The sequence below is a fragment of the Haliotis rubra genome, unplaced genomic scaffold (genome assembly GCF_003918875.1).
Source record: "Haliotis rubra isolate DU_JTF1 unplaced genomic scaffold, ASM391887v1 Scf129, whole genome shotgun sequence".
Lineage (NCBI taxonomy): Eukaryota > Metazoa > Mollusca > Gastropoda > Lepetellida > Haliotidae > Haliotis > Haliotis rubra.
Genome location: NW_025765214.1, coordinates 467,278 through 485,933, shown reverse-complemented (window position 1 = coordinate 485,933; position 18,656 = coordinate 467,278). Strand labels below are relative to the sequence as shown.

The following is an 18,656-nucleotide window of genomic DNA, read 5'->3' as shown; positions in this document are numbered from 1 at the left end:
CCATCAAACCAGCTTCTAAATGTCACTTAAAGAAATCATACCGGTTATCAATTACTGAGACCAAATTGATCGTGGATTCAAATTATCTTTTAAGGCTATGTGGCATTCTACTATTCACTCTCATTTGACTTAAGTGGTAAAATAATGTTTGTTCCTGTTTGATATACGAGACCACATCAATTTTGTTCTTGTTGTTTCAAGTTGTTTTGTAAATGCCCGTGCCAAATACTTAACACCGTTTGCAGCAGAAGCAGATTAGCCCAGGCTTATGATTCCATTCTTGTTTCTCTTCGGCTACACCAAACGCTTCAAATTACCGAATATACAAAGTTTGGGTATTACTGTGGTGTGTACAAATTCAGAAAATTACAAATAATATTATGAAGCTGTGAACCTATTATAAAAACGCTGATATCCAAACAATGTGTGAACATCCCGAACATTCCACATATATAACATAGAGCAATCTGAAAAGGCATCTTGAAAACACAGTCTTCCGTCCAAAAATTCGGAACATAATCCCTCTTGTGTAAAAAGCACGAACCTATATGCGAATATGGTAAAACCATTAGTCCATTAGGCGAGAGGTCGGTCACAAGCCGTATTAGCAGTGTGTAGCTATTCCTTTAGTCGTTGTGGAGAGATAGTTCCCCATTCTTAAGCATCCTGCCGCTCATACTTCAGTGGCGGCTGGGATGATGTATCGCTTCAGAGGCGAGCCAGGACAAACGCTGAGGGAAGTACAAAGGTCCGTGTTCGTTGAGGATTGTTCATGCATTGTATGATTACCCGTCAGAAACAGTCCAAGTGAGATGTGTTCATTCTTTGCACGATTCATTAACGCTGAAATGGACATATCACGTGCACTCGTAAATCAGGTCTATTTCATAATTGGATAGTTTTGTGTTTCACGATGTGATGACTTTGTTGTAAATTCCAATTGCATTTCCGTTTTTGGATTTAAATCTTCTACAGGCGTTACAAAAATAACTTCAAATATGATAAAGTTGTTCGAAAAGTAACAAACTTAAAATGAGTGGGGATAGCTATGGTGTTTTTGTGAATGAATATTTTTTTACTGGCATCACTTTGTCAATGTATGTGGCTACTTTGAAAAATAATAAGAGAGCCCGAACACAGAAACTCCACACTAACAAGGGCTCGGGTCGTCCTGGACACTGCATTTCGCTTTGAAAAATTGTGTCCCCCGGGCACGCCCAAACCTGTTTTTTGTGCGTTTGTTCTAGGTTCCTTCTCGTGGTTTTGACAATCACTAGATTGTCTGGTCCAGACTCGATTGTTTAAAAGTTACATTACAGCTGTAATACTGCTGAAACAAATACATAGTCATGATATAATCACAACGGTACAATCGACTCTTCTTTCAGCAGAGATTTCTTAAGGATGTGGAAAGGTTTTTGTCACTTTTTATCACAGAGGTAAACATCTGTGACCTGCATCACTTCGGGATTTCCTCCCACATTTAACAGACACGTCGTGCTATAAAAGTGTCCAAAATGGCGTTAAAACCCAAATCACTCATTCAATTACTCACCCAGTCTAATAGAAGTAATGAAATCGTGGGACCCGATCCCCGAAACGTTCGTAACATTACGACCTGTCGTAACTCTATAGTTTATCACAGGCTTCCGAATGATGTAGCGCTACGAACGCTTTGTGGATCGGCACCCTGATAACTCCTATTACCTATTCTATGATAAACAGACAAATGAAAGCGTCTGTCGGGGACGTAAGTTATCCAGTGGAGGACAATTACCAAACAAGACAGACTAATTGCTTGTCCATGCCAAGCATCTGGTCAGCTAACATTGACTGTAAACACAAAGCAAATTGGTACCAACAGACAACCCAGACTAATTTCTTGGACGGTACGAGTCCACTTTCCCCACGTTCCACGCCATGACTTTTACGAAAATTTCTTACACTATTTAACGAGTGCTGATTACGAAACATTAATAATATCAGTTTCCTGAATAATACGTGGTTAAATAAAGGCGCCGGGACGGAGTAATTTGAATGCACTTATAAAATCCTTAATTAATAAGGGCCGGTGGGGTAGCCTAGTGGTTAAAGCGTCCGCTCGTCACGCCGAAGATCCGGGTTCGATTCTCCACATCGGTACAATGTGTGAAACCCATTTCCGGTGATATTGCTGGAATATTGCTAAAAGCGGCGTAAAACAATAATTACTCTTTAAATCTCAAATTAAAAATATTCCTCGTTGTGCGGGAACTGATAACTCGGTTCGTTCGTCATCTGCAAAGTACACCAGGTGATCAAATATAATATACAGGAAAAAGATAGCTGCCTTGTCGCGCAGTTCGTGTTCTTTCTGAGGCAACAAACACCACTCCCTCTTGGTTTTTCTACACAAAAGTAACTTCATGGTATGCTGTGGTATACGCTGAAAAGAAACCACCCACTTAATAATGTTCATTTGACTTTTTCCATGACTGTGATATTGAGATGCCAAATCGATTTTTGACGACCTGAACAGCTGAATTAATTAACCTAAGAGAGGAATCTCATTAACCATTACATTGTCACGTACTAAGTTAGAAGGATAATGGGCTTGGCAATGTACAACTGACAAACTGCATTACAGCATGCATCCGGCGTGTTGCTGTACAACATTGTGTGAGTGAGTATGTTAATACGAAGCTTTAAACAATATAACGGCGGGGGACACCAGGAATGGGCGTCACACATTGTACCCGTTTAGGGAATCGAACCCGGGTCTTTAGTGCGACGAGCGACCGCTTTACCAACTAGGCTACCCTACCGACCCTGCTGTACAAGATGTCGCAGTGTCATATTTTACTGTAATCGACTATGTGCTAAAACAGTACATTCGTATAGACAGGTAGATTGATTAGATTAGATTAAAATTACCCATATATCTTTCCCTTTGGAATTTTATGCAAACACAACCGACACGTTTCCTCCATGTTGAGACATTGATATTCCGCGTACAGCTGATAAGCAGACTCGGATTAATTCTTTACTGGCCGCTCAGTTGCAGTCACCAAGAAACATCCGTTCAAAGAATGATTTAAAAGTGTGCTTCTGATACTGGTGACAGGCTCTGCACACAATAGATAACGACTTTTCAAGATGGCGTCGTGTGGTCGTCTGCGCTAGGTAACCAGCAGCTCCGTCGGTTTCTAGGCAGTTTCTACCACGTGCTGCGTATAATTGGTGGAAGTTATTTTAAACAAAGTTTGCTGAGCAATTAGCCCCATCTGCTTCTAATGGGTGGCGTCCGTTTTAATTTCAAGGAGAATGGTTTTCACTGATAAAGGAAAGCTGTAGTACTTAAATCAACGCGATGCTTCTGTGTTTTAGCTTTGAGGCGTAAAGGGAACAGTTGCAATTTATTTACCTTGTTATTACAGTTGGATAATTGTGTACACGTATAACGTAAAGTTTAACCTATTCAAATCTTTTTTCGTGAATAATCACGTGAAGATAATTACAGTTGCACGCAATTTTCTTGGCCTCACGGGTAATTGAATGTTTCTCCAACTGCGACATGTATGTTTCCTTCACTTCATATGTGTAAATACTTGGAAACTGTACCATGATGCGAATATGATGTAATTTGTGTTTAAAAAATACGAACAGGTAATGCATATCAGCTCAACATGAAATCTAAACCTTATGATTAATTAGGTTACTAATCGACGTATATTTGGGGCCTTGGGGTAGCCTAGTGGTTAAAGCGTTCGCTTGTCACGCCAAAGACCCGGGTTCGATTCCTCACATGGGTGCGATGTGTGAAGCCCATTTGTGGTTTTCCCGCCGTGATATTGCCTGAATATTGCTAAAAGCGACGTAAAGATTAATTCACTCACTCGACGTATATTTCCTAATTCATGAAGACTCTTAATGAATCATGGATTATTATAGAATATTTTGTGCCAGACAGTACCTTCGTCTCACGTCCCCCTTCCCAAAACAGAATCGCCATGTGGATGTCCTGAAAATAGTTCGCGACTGATAATTAATCCCAGTAGCGTGCAGACCCAGACAACAACAAACCTAGGTAGATGTTGTAGACAACAGCGATGGGTAGATGGTGCAGTTGGTATCAGAATCAATAACACAAAATCAATCCTCATCCTTCTAATTTAATGACATCATGTGTGCATGTGCCATAGAATGTATGAATAAGATAAACTCTGCCCTTAATACGATGACTACAGATCAACGTTATTGAAAGTATATTTGAAGAGACATAAATGAAATATCTTGTCCGGAAAGGCCTTTTAGAAAGGTCTTATTTGCATCAGATATACTATACTTATATAATGTCTTTATGCAAACGATGGCGTGAGTCTAGACGGTGGAATAACCTTAGCTGCCAGCAATCTGTCCAGAGTGATGCTCTGCATAAAATCCAGATATGAGCAGATCAAAGACAAATTAAGTATTAAATAATTAGTCTGCGATAGAACTATTCTTGTAGTTTCGATTAGGACAAAATAAAGAAGGTGGCTTTCTAATAAGACTGGTTATATTAATATTTTGCAATGAGTTCGATGACAGTTTTGTAGGAAACCTTTTTGCACTTTCGTTAATTTTTAGGCCTCGTGGTTGTTATTTTTTAATAGTCACTTAATCGGTATTTACAGAAATTGAAGGTTATAACTCCTTTAGTCACTCGTTCACCATAAATACGTTTAACAGAAGTTTTGGGCTTGAATCTACCTAACTGCTAATCACCGTAAAATTTAATTAATATTTCTTTGATATATCAGATTTTACGAGGTGACGTTCTCGTATGACTGAAATAGGTAAGCAATCTCCAAACCAGCATCTACTCCAACTGTTGTGTTTGACAAATGGATTCAAAGCCCAAGAGTAAGGCTTGAAACATGTTTGGGTACGTGCGAACGGAAAGGTCACACAGTGGGGCGTATATATAGTTTCGCTCTCCCTCTAACCTTCACCAGCAAACAGTCAAAACAATAGCTAAACCGTTGAGGTGCTGACACCGTTTAGATGCCTCGTGCATTATATGCGTTCATGGTGGCTGGGGGAAATAATAGACAGCGACTTGGTTTGTGTTTTACGCAATGTATGCCAACTGGTGCTGAAAGTTGCCAATGAAGATAATATGCAATGATAGATGTGTGAATATTCTACGAAGATTTCAATTGGATTCTTGCTCAAAAGATTGAACGCCTCTGAAACTATTCCAAAAGGTTTATGGTGAACATGTAAATTCATTTTCCAAATTGCGTGCACTGACAAAATGCATGCATGATGCAGTTTCTCATTTTGACCTGAACCATATATTAGTGACGGGGTGTTTTTACAGGTGAACATTTGATTTGCATTTGCATGTACGTGTGGGACAGGGTATGCTCATCACTTCGCCAACACCTCGTACCATCACTGTGTTATAGTGATTCATAACCATATTGTCATGATATAGGCGTGATCGTACACTCGCCAGCCTTTGGCCTAGAGTTTCTTCATTGTATATGCTAGTTACTTATCGAATAAGTGTCGAGAGGTATATTTTGACCACATTTCTTTGTTATGAGTCTGAAAACAGAGACATTGCTGCATCGTTGGTTGGTTTATTTACACCATGTACACGAGAAAGAAATCGTGAGTGAGTGAGTGAGTCGGGTTTAGGTCACATTTTGATTACAGTTCATTTATATGATGGCTGTGAACACTCGAAGTTGATTTCATGAGCGTCTTAAGAAATGCAAATGTGTAGAACCACATGACTTCCCCCTTCCCCATTTGCGATAATTAAATTACCACGGGAGACAATGGACTTCTATACAATCTTAAATTGATAGTAGTTGAACCAGTATACCGTGACAGTTTTATTTGAAGGAAATAACGCCATAATCCATGGAGGCGACGAACTTGAAATTTGAAATATAACTTTGGCAATCAAAAAAGTTTCTTGGCCACAAGCCTCGAATAAGTACACTGGCTACCTTCTGGATATGATACGGATAATCTACAGTGCATTATGTTCGAGACACATTGTCTGTTGATAGTTACTCTCGTATAGTCAGTGAGGCTGTCTTGCTAACAGCAAAACGATCTCCCTGTCTTGGCGGGGCAGAGTTCTAGGTGAGGTCTCCATAATATTTGTTCACATTGTTTATGCAAGCGAGAAACGTCGGATTATTTGTAGCAAAACCACAGCCAGTGACAATTTAGTGATACTTGTCTAGTGGCATGTCTGCTTAGGTGGATGATGCTTCGGACGTTTGTGTTAGATATTATCTTTTGGAGACGGATGAAGGAATACTAAGACAACAATGTCTTCCGATTACAAAGGGCATTGACTCAAATACAGTATAAATATGATTGTGTAGTGTTAAGATGTCTGATTTATCTTAAGCAAAGTACGTTGATACAGCACTACTTAATGTAAATATACTAGTGTAACCACTACTAACTATCCACGAGACCTTCGGATACACACATTGTGCCCTGCGCCTTGGCTCCCTTGGAACTATGACGTCAGCCTTGGCATAGACAAACTGAGCTCGCCTTTCCCTGGCAGGGGTGTTGGCAGGGCGAGTGAGTGAACGCATTTGCTATCTGAAAACAACGTTGTGTGTTTGGTACTAAAGCCGGTTTTTGATATCGTCTACCATGACCTCGTTTTTAGAGCATTGGGGGCCTATCCACTTATTGTACCCACTGACTTAAATGGCACGTGTTCCCGTTCACAATCAGGTGAAGTTGAGCAGAGATTGTCGCGGATTGAAGTAATTGTATTGGCGGGCTTGTTGGGTATTTGTATTGACGGGCATGTTGGGTAATTGTATTGGCGGGCGTGTTGGGTAATTGTATTGGCGGGCGTGTTGGGAAGTTGTATTGACGGGCATGTTGGGCAATTGTATTGGCGGGCGTGTTGGGTAATTGTATTGGCGGGCGTGTTGGGTAATTTAACTAGCGGGCGTGTAGGTAATTGTATTGGCGGGTGTGTTGGGTAATTGTATGGTGGGGTGTTGGGCAGCTGGACTCCAGATAGTTTGTCAGCTTCAGTCAGGCCTCCAACTGAAGCACATGACTGTGACTGTTCAAAATATGCCTCTGTTCACCAAGCAGTGACAATTACGAAACGATATGTTATTTACACAGACTACAATAAATATACTTTTTTTATTATGATGTATTATTATTATGATAATTTGATCATTATAGACTGTGGAACACTACTCGTTTCAGTTCTCTTGAGAGAGCTCTGTTTGTTTGACGTTTAACTCCGAAATCAGCCACAACTGGTGTAAAAATCGTAGTGAACCCTAATTCAACATAAAAAATTATCATAAGCAACATCTCTGCTTTACCGATTGCCAGGTAAAACGTATAACGTTTGTTAAGCCACTCGCATATTAGTTATTCCAGGAGCGAGAACACTGTTGCGTCCTTCAATGCTTTTCATGGGTAACAAGTGTTAGAGTAATACTGTTCCACGCAAATGTGGGGCGGTGGGGTAGCCTAGTGGTTAAAGCGTCCGCTCGTCACGCCCAAGACCCGGGTTCGATTCCCCACATGGGCACAATGTGTTAAGCCCATTTCTGGTGTCCCCCGGCGTGATATTGCTGGAATATTGCTAAAAGCGGCGTAAAACTAAACTCAGTCAGTCAGTCAGGCCTCCAACTGAAGCACATGACTGTGACTGTTCAAAATATGCCTCTGTTCACCAAGCAGTGACAATTACGAAACGATATGTTATTTACACAGACTACAATAAATATACTTTTTTTATTATGATGTATTATTATTATGATAATTTGATCATTATAGACTGTGGAACACTACTCGTTTCAGTTCTCTTGAGAGAGCTCTGTTTGTTTGACGTTTAACTCCGAAATCAGCCACAACTGGTGTAAAAATCGTAGTGAACCCTAATTCAACATAAAAAATTATCATAAGCAACATTCCTGCTTTACCGATTGCCAGGTAAAACGTATAACGTTTGTTAAGCCACTCGCATATTAGTTATTCCAGGAGCGAGAACACTGTTGCGTCCTTCAATGCTTTTCATGGGTAACAAGTGTTAGAGTAATACTGTTCCACGCAAATGTGGGGCGGTGGGGTAGCCTAGTGGTTAAAGCGTCCGCTCGTCACGCCCAAGACCCGGGTTCGATTCCCCACATGGGCACAATGTGCGAAGCCCATTTGTGGTGTCCCCAACCGTGATATTGCTGGAATACGGCTTAAACCATACTCACTCACTCACCCACTCACTCCACACACATGTAGATCTCTGGTTTTCCCATTTCGATTTCCTCGGTCGGTGAGAGATAGAAAACGATAATATCATATATTGTGGCTTTTTTCAGAGGCCAAATGATTTCATTTAGGAGGGATAGCAAAAGGGGATTTGTCATTTGATCCTGGTTGGAAGATGAGAAACGAACATGACGCTGTTATTGGTTTATTTTCTATCATATATCAAGTTATGAGAAGTTACATGTAGTTAATATACCATTCAATACATCGCACTCATTACACTAATGATCACTTAAGGTTTATTACTACAAGTTTGAAGTTTTCTTTGATCTTGTTGATATCTTTGTGTTATTATTATAACGTAAGCACATTTCCCTGAACAATAACTCTCACCGCTGAAAATAATCGAAAATTATGTGTTTCATTCGAAAGTGCTTGATGGATTGCAGACGCTTTACGATTATCATCAGTGGCAAATGTGCCCCTAACGGCTTGCTGTAACTGCAAACCACCAGAACGAAGACATGATTTCTGTTAGTGTGTTTGTTGATACAACTATATGTATGTATGTATGTATGTATGTATGTATGTATGTATGTATGTATGTATGTATGTATGTATGTATGTATGTATGTATGTATGTATGTATGTATGTATGTATGTATGTATGTATGTATGTATGCATGTTTATGTATGTATGAATGCGAGTATGTATGTTTATATGTATGTATATATGTATGTATGTATGTATGTATGTATGTATGTATGTATGTATGTATGTATGTATGTATGTATGTTTATGTATGTATGTATGAATATGTATGTATGTATGTATGTTTATGTATGTATGTATGTATGTATGTATGTATGTATGTATGGTATGTATGTATGTATGTATGTATGTATGTATGTATGTATGTATGTATGTATGTATGTATGTATGTATGTATGTATGCATGTATGTATGTATGTATGTGTGTGTGTGTGTGTGTGTGTGTGTGTGTGTGTGTGTGTGTGTTTGTGTATGTATGTATGTTTATGTATATATGTATGTATGCGTGTATGCATGCATGGATGGATGGTCCGTGCGTGTGTGTGTCTATGTTTGTATGGAAGGCTGAATGGTTTGTTGGATGGAAGTACGCACATACACAGACACACATACTAAGAAACACATGCAGACAAATATATTTAAGTTTGAAGATCCTGGTTATAATTGGTCCATATAGTTGGATCATTGGTGAATGCGGCGTAAAACAACACACAAACAGAAAACTTTGATCAGTCCACATCGATGGCAATCACTACTTTACGATAATTTTAGATATTTTCTTCCCTTTTTCGTGCAAGATGATGATGAGCACTTGATGCACAATATATTTATGAGTACACGATCAGCTGTAGCACCTTCCCCTGCTCGAATCCTGTTCGTTCCGCGGTACTTGTTTGGCTTCTCCGACCACACACTACACTGTTAAAGTGAAGGGGATAAAACAGATCGTCTCTGCTGTGTTGATAAGTGAAAGATTGAATTAGTGTAGATTCACGCTGGTAAGACAAAACGAAAGCCTAGTAGCTCATGAGATGATTTTCGGAACTTGCCATCTGTTACAAAAGTGAGATGGTAAGCTCTCAGGGCGTTCCCAGACATAATAAGTTGATGTTTTATTCATTATTATTCGAAAATAACCGTTTTTCGTTAATTTCAAAAATAATCTGTTGATAAACGTGTCACTGGCTTTAGTTTATGTGAACAAACTTTCATGAAGTATCAGTAAAAATGATTGGCCTTCATCTGCCTATGATCAATTTGTTACCACAATCCTTGCAATAAACGTTATTTGTATCATTCAAAGCAAGCCTGCATACGCAGCTCTTCAGGATAAAGACTAAAATTGTTACATATTTTATCTGTAGTTTGAAAGGATGATGGTTTATGCCAACAAAACAAAGTACTGAATGAAATTGTCTCTCTCTACAACGCTGACTTTCAGGAACTAATTATATACATCCTTAATACAAATGCATGGTATTTACACATGTTCTATTGTCATATACTTGCATGAGGGAGCGCGGATTAACCGGTGGCATAAGGCGCTGCTATTCCCTGGAAAACACCAGGGAAACCAACACTATTTGGCGATGTGACTGAACTCATTTTCTTAGACTGAAGCTGGGACGCTGAGTATTGATCTGTATTGTTCTTCAGGATTTAGTGATCTATTTACATGCACTGGTACCCTTTGCGTCAGTGTATTGTACGGAAAGATAGTCAGGAAACCTCGTTGGTTTGTTGTACATATAATATAGTCAATGGAATTCTTGAAGGTAGTCAGGGAAATTTATTGTTTTAATGTACTACGTGCGAACATAGTCGGGGATCTCTTTTGTTAGCTTATTGTATTTGACCACAGTCAGGCTTACGCCTTGCGTTTAGTGCATAGTCAGTGATCCCTTTTGCGAACGTGTTACTCTTTGCATCAGTGGGTCGCTGGGGTAGCCTAGTGGTTAAAGCGTTGGCTCGTCACGCCGAAGACCCGGTTTCGAATCCCCACATAGGCACCATGTGTGAAGCCCATTTCTGGTGTCCCCCGCCGTGATGTTGCTGGAATATTGCTAAAAGCGGCGTAAAACCAAACTCAGTCAGTTGCATCAGTGTATATTACGTAAAGATAGTCAGGGAAACTCGTTGGTTTATTGCACATATTGTTTTGATGTACTGCATGAGAACATATTCGTGGACATTGTTTGTGAGTGTATTGACAATCAGTCTTACGCCTTGCCTTAGTCCATGGTCAGGGATCCCTTTGCGAAAGTGTATTGTACAAAGCTGATTAGATAATCGTTCGTGTATTGTACACGGAGATGGTCGTGGGTACTCATTATGTATCTGTATTGCACATGGAGATAGTTAGGGACGAGCTTTGCGTCAGTGTTTTGTGCATGAGTGTAATCAGGGATACTCCAAGCGTTAATGTGTAACAGTTCAATTTGTAAATGTTGTGTGTCAGAGATACGTCGTGAGCAAGTTCAGTTTACACATGGTCAAAGGTACTCTTGGCGTTAGTCTACTCGTAACCTTACGCTAGTACATTCTAGTTGTACTAAGACGTGTAATATGCACTGCTTCTGCTTCTACCAGAACCATTACTTTGCGATAGCTGACTGACACTCGTCCTCTTTTCCTTGCCAAGCTGACCCTTAGACTGGCACCAAGAAGACATACTCACTTTAAGCTTTCATCGTTAAATGACAAGCTCCTAAATATGGGAATATATGGTTCGCATGTTCACATCACATTAAAATATGATCGCTCTGCAGCCGCTTATACAGATGACAGTCAGCAATGGTCGTAGTCTGTGTAAAGGTACGGAGGACCTGGGATCAACAGTTTCGAAACATCAATTACTTCTTGTTGTTTTCTAACTATTTTGTATGCAAGAATAACTATTGTTCATTCAATAATCATGTTGATAACAGTAACGTTTCTCAAATATATGAAACGTCAGAGAAATAAACACCCACACTTGACTGTCCTCAAAAACAGATTTCATTAAGCGTAAAGGGCAGACTACTGACTGAGTTTGGTTTTACGCCGCTTTTAGCAATATTCCAGCAACATCACGAAGAAATGGGCTTCACACGTTGTACCCATGTGGGGATTCGAAGCCGGGTCTTCGGCGTGACGAGCCAACGCTTTAACCACTAGACTAACACTCACCGCCCCTAAAGGGCAAACTAACTCTGTACAGTAAGGGGTCAGTGAAAATCATTATGGCACAATGTGTTCTTGTCCTCACTTATCTTAAAAATGAGTTTTTTGTGACGGCGGCCAGTAAGTAGTCGATGTATTCAGCACTAGATTACCCTACTTCTGGAATCCGACTACAACACTGTATATTACCGATTGGAATTATACATGCCCTGCTTGTATTACACGTGTCATGTGTTTTGGATGACGCATCAAGCAAACATTCACGGGATTAGTTCACTGTACCTTAATAGTGATTCTGAGACCATTAACATAATTGACATTAACATAATGTAATGCATGCTGTGTTGATATAATGCCATACTAGCTAACTTTCATAGTAATGCTAGATTGTTAAAGGTCACATGCAACCAAAAAATCAAACATAATTAAAACACAATTATCACTTATTCATGACATATAATATACATTGCTGGTTATGAAAAAAACATATAAACAAAATTATAAGCGTACAATCGCAAATCAAAAGTGCAATATTGTGTACTTGGGTTTACTTCCCAAGAAACGAAGCAGCCGGGATACCGAACCCAGTCAGAGCGGGTGGGTGTGCACTCAAGTGTAACGGCTGGTTCATTTGCAGATGCCCTCGCGGCTCATTTTGTGTGTACATATAGAGATGTTGGGTTTTGTAAATACATGCTCATTTTGTGTATAACATTTTGCAATCAACAGACATTATAACATGTCATGTGTTCAAGTATCACACCTGCCTGTCTGTGTAATTACATAATGTGACAGAGACCGAACTCGGGCCATAAATCAATGCATTTTGTTTATGGTGTATAGCCTGATTGGTGTTAAGTTCAAATTGCATGTGGTCAGTGATAGCAGCTGTGTATTGAATATTGTCATTAGCAGACAGGCAGGCAGACACACAGGTGTCAATAAAACAAGACATTGAGTTTTGTCTGTGACAACGACTATCTACAGTATATCACAGTTAGAAATTCTGTCAACGCTAAATAATGACATTGCTTTTAAGTATCGAACTGAGAAAGTGACTCGGTAAGAAGAACGCGTGGTGAAATAAACAAATGAAATTATATAAACAGTTAGTTTACTGTCATAACATATAAAAAGCTCGCGCCTGTGAGATATCAACAAAACATTAGAAAAATAGCTCACACCAAAGCCTTCACCAAGTATTCACCGGACAACCCGCTTCCAAGTTGCGCGAACCTATTTCAGTGCGCACGTGCTATGAGCGCAGCCTAGCTGTTGAAACCAGTTTTCCCCCGAAAAGTCAGGGGAAAATTAGTGAAACGTTTGAACTTTATAAGTTGAATTTGCATTTTTGAAGATTTGTTTCGGTAAGTCCATACAGAAAGGTATCAGAATCTGCAAAGTTGTGTTTTACGTTGCATGTGACCTTTAATGTGAAACTAATGCATGGTATGTTTATATAATGTTCTAACTAACTTTCATTGTAATGCTAAGATTGTTAATGTGAAACTAATGCATGGTCTGTTGACATTAGGTGCTACTAGTTTACTTTAATAGTGATACTAAGATTGTTAATCAAACACAAAATGTATTGTCTGTCGACAGTAGGTGGTACTGGCGTGATTACTCAACGTTGTAAATGTCGACGACCTTCACCGCTTTACGCCCTCTGAGCTGTTGACTTATCGAACTACTTGTGAGAGTGTCAAAAAAACGGTGTCGAAGCGTTCTGAAATATTTGAAAGAGTCAGTCATGTCAGTGAAAGAACTTCTAGCCGCGCAACAGAACAAAAGCGAATAACCGAGTAAGTTGACGAACGTGTCTTTTTTTGGCCGTGATGTACATAGTAACTTAATCAAACAGATATACATGGGCATTCACGTTTTGCATTTCAGTGTGGGGGTGGGTTACCTCTGTGTCTAATGGCACATAATGTAATTAGGAACCAAACGCGCAGTTGACAAACGCCAATGTTTTTGCTGTGAATGAAGTTATGGAGTGAAGTTGGGTAAAATCCGATGTTGAGTACGGGTTGACGTATTGACATCATTGATAAGAGGTTATACATTACGTTTTGGAACGTGCGGGCTCGAGGTCATTTTGTGAAGCTTTAAACTTTACTCTCAGATATGAGAAGTACTGAAAGCAAGCTGCAAAACTGCACAAACACAGTGTAAGCCACAGAGAGCTTCCAATCGTCCGTGCAAAGTTTAGCTCTTACTCTTGTAATGTACCACCATCCATTGTAACTCAAAAGAGGACGTCACTATTTGATATAGAAATGAACCAAATTTCAAGCGCTTTCTTGAAACCTTGAACTATTCTTTTCCTGACTCGAGAATGTTTTTTTTTCCAAAATGCATTTCAACACAATACATTATGATTATCGATTCTGAAGGTTTGATATGTTTGAAAGTTAAACCTGTGCTCCAGTTAGTTAGGAGTTTGATGGAAGTGTGAGACAGTGTGAAAACAAAAAGTATTTTTCTGTCACTGACGAAAAAAGAGAAGAATTTGGTTGTTTGGATTTTGCTTCATAAAGAAAAAACTCGTTTTTCAGAAAGCAACGAATGATACCTGCTATCTTGAGCTGTATTGTAAGGAATGACTTCATATATGAAACATTTTCTTCATGACATTGATTCGGTTATTCGGAAATGTGCGGACACTTTAGCATGACAAAGATGTCTCGCTTCCTGCTCATATGCGTTTGATATGACAGTGTGGATTTGTAGTGCATGATTAAACACCGATTAAGTTAATTCACCGATCACAGCAGAGAAACACAAATGCAAGTTTGTGATGTGTATCACGTAGGGATCGAACCCTCCTCACTGTCCTGGTAGTTGAAATAATTATTGCACATGAAAACACAACTATAGCGAACAAGAGACAGGATTTCGCCTCTCTGCATGGGCGTTACATAGAAGACATTTTTATTTCTGTTTCGTAGTGGAAATATTGGAACGTGTTTGCATCCATGACACTAATCAAAACACAGTGCCAGTCTACCGAGAACGTACGCTTGCCAGTTCAGATGCTAATGTAGTTATTTAAGCAAAAGATCGTGTGGCCTTATTGCATCCTGTTGTTGGAATAATACCAAATCTAACGCCCACAAACTGATACCCAGCCACGGGAATACAACATGAACACATCTCAAAATAATTGTACTATGTTCCACCCTATTATGTTCAAGTTATAAGACGGAACTATACAGGGAACACTCTCTGATCTCATTTCCTCATTTTCCCTGGGACGTAGAGAGAAGGCAATTTTCTTATCACATGTAATAATGCACAACGTACTGCGACGTCAACCTTGGTTAGACCTCATATACGAATACCGCGAACTTTCCAATAAAGCACTCGTGCGCACATGGACTCAAAGGAAGAGAAATTCTTTGAGATGCAAAAACCAGAAACTTCCAGAACAACGTCCACAATTATTGACATATGGCGAGAAAACATCTTCCATTCATCATAATTGTCCGGCATATTTGACGTTAGGTAACGTTTCTTAATCTTATTCTCCATCTGTGCAGGTTCATAACCATTGTGTACGAAATTGTGTTAATTTATAGAAATGGACGTGCGTCTGTTTATTAATTGCAAAACACGGTGTCTCCTTGTGTTGAAAGACAGGTACTCCAACCTAAGCCAGCTGAGCTGCTGTTTATCCTCGTGATTTACTCAGCGTGCCACGATAACTCCACGGCTATATGGTTACAATGGAACATTTTCTGCCGTTGGGCTACTTAGGGCTTGTCAGATGCGAAGCTCAAGTGTGTTAGTTAAGTGTTTATTGGGATTATGACCTAAGCCATGTAACTGCGGGCCCATTGTGTCATAAATCATATAAACACATTCGATTCCCCTTACTTTCTCCATTCCACTGTAATTAGATTATAACTCTTGTTATAAATAGCTGTGCATTTCATTGGAAATGACATAATTGACTGTTCGGAGATGCGTTTTCAGCAATGAATTCTTGAACCGGTAATATTCCTTTCATAAAGTTTGGTGCTTGTCATACCGTTGGGAATGTGAAGTTTTTAAATCAACCGTTTAACAAAAACAGCCCGGGGATGATTTGCTGTTTATGGCATGTCCAACATTGATATAGCTGATTTATGGTTCTGTTATATAGGAATTCTATTTGATGTATCCTTTGATGATAACACAAATAACATATCGAGAAAACACATTCATATAATCATATAAATACACTTAAAAATGAGTCAATTGTACGTTCATAAGTAGCTGTTTAAGAGTCACTATCAAATAGTGATTATACTTGTGTTCGCGGAATGCTGAGTGGGCACCGATGACAAATCTACACAAAAGAAGAGTCAATTGTACAATTCCGAGTGTTTCATAAGTATATATTTAATACTCTTATATATGATTTATAATAATTCATTTATATTGCGCCTAGTATCCATCTGACTAGTTGCTCACTGGACGCCGTAATGAGAATCTGATTATTATTACCTCGGTTAACCCATGGGCCAAGCTGCCTGTCAAGCGCTAGATGGTTATAGTCACATGACTTTATCCAATCAGGTACCCATTTTCTGCTGGGTGAACAGAGGCAACAAACTCACTTGCCTAAGGTGAGGCCACATGAATCACGTGTGCTTCGTTGTGGGACAGGACTGAAGTCTTAGTAACTCTCTGAGTCAAGCTGCCAAACACGGTCACCCATCCAAGGACTCTCCGAGCTCGACGCTGCTTAACTTCAACTGATTCGTGACCTGATCTCTATGCACAGGGCCACACACCGTCACTATCACTATCAAACAGTGATGATACTGGGTTTCGCGGTATGCTGAGTGGCACCGATGATACCCTGACACTAACACGGGCAATGGCAAATCACGTTCACTCTCTTCATTGTGTATATTTTTAGAAGACAAGACCCTAAATAATGAACAGTTTTCAGACAGAAGTACATAAAAGCAACACCAAAACATTTTTATAATCATGATAAATCTTCGCATGACGCCCTTTGACATACAAAGAGCATGGTATTATATACTATAGATGTGAATTGTAGGCACGAAGGGTACAGCTGATGGTATATTGCTCGGCCTGAAGGAAAAGTTGATTAGTGGAAAGCAGGAGTGACACTTTTGTAAAATGGTCTTGTGGAGACTTTTGTTTACCTCATTGTACATAAGGGGTGGTGGGGTAGCCTAGTGGTTAAAGCGTTCGCTCGTCACGCCGAAGACCCGGGTTTGATTCCCCACATGGGTACAATGTGTTAAGCCCATTTCTGATGTCCCCCGCCATGATATTGCTGGAATATTGCTAAAAGCGGCGTAAAACTAAAACTCACTCACTCACTCACTCACTCACTCATTGTACATATCGCAAATATATGTGTACGGATGTTCATTCCATTTACCTTTCATACATACAAGCCAGACAAATCAATCTTGGATGTTCACATTGACGTGTAAATGCTTCACCACTCAACAACCTCATAGTTACGAATGGCAGACAACTTTCTAGATGCCATTTAAATAGCTTCCAAAGACTGAATTGATCATATTTCACACTGCAAGGACGCTTCAGTCAGCGTATACACCTATAAAGATCCTTTGTACAACGTAAACACAAACGCCCAGATATATCTATCTCAATACAAAGAATACCACTGATATGAACCTCTCGACCATCCAGCATTATGCCAAACCATAAACATCTGTAATAACGTCTGGATGGAATCGCAATCGATAAAATTATCTCTCTGCTCTTAAGAATGGAGTTCAAGCGGGTACACCGGAAGTTTTTATATCGTCCTGAACACCCTCTTGTCTGCCAAACCAGTACTTGACTTCTGTTCTAGTGCTTACTGCTAGTTGCTCCTTACTCTATTATACGCTCTAGTAGGGGTCCTTCGCGTATAGAAAGAAAGCAGGTAATGTGATATGCAGGTGTAAATGCTGGCGAAATACCACAGTTGGTTAAGTAGGGCGCGAGGGATTGGCTGTTATTGGTTTCCTTGGCGAGTTCCATTGTGATGGTACTTAAAACAATGACCGTTATTTGGAATGGCCGAGTGTTCCTGTTGCTTCATTACTGATATCAATGTCCTGGGAATGTATTGTTGACCATGTTGGGGTACATTTTGTTCTGTATTAACCTTATAATGTGTTCTTTTCGTGAAATATTTATATATCCTCTTACACGCAGAGAGTGTCATGTATTTTTTCATCAATAATAGTTCAATAATGGAGTGATTTAAAGTGGCTTTAGTCCAAACATTTTACAACTGAAAAAATACATTTCTTGCAGTTCGTTTGTCACTGCCTACGATAACTGGATTAAGGCATGTGTCGAAAAAAAGGATACGGGAATGAAGAGACAAAATCTCATTACACTGGTGTAGATTGCCTGATTCAATCAGCTTAAAACAAATCTCCGTATTCTCCTAACCCATTTCCGTGCGAGAACCGATGCCCTAACAATTTGATGTACAAAGTCTAACTTACTTGTAGGTGAATCATGGTTTAGTTCAACACACAGCTACGGGACATAATAAAACGGTTAGCATTCACAGGATCCATACATCTGGAAAATAAAACCAGTACCGTTGATGAAGTGACGATGGTTTAATGTCTTAAGGTATTGGTATTTAGTGTTGTCCGGTTGTCCGCTTCACAGGCAGGTATAAAGTCCTGTAATATGT

At 39.6% G+C, this 18,656-nt stretch overlaps 1 protein-coding gene across 2 annotated transcripts in view; it reads left to right on the top strand.

Annotated features, from left to right (window-relative positions):
• The window catches only part of LOC124266918 (orexin receptor type 2-like), a 76,518-nt gene that overhangs the window by 40,069 nt on the left and 17,793 nt on the right, over nt 1-18,656 (top strand). The gene's annotated exons all lie outside the window — the stretch shown is intronic.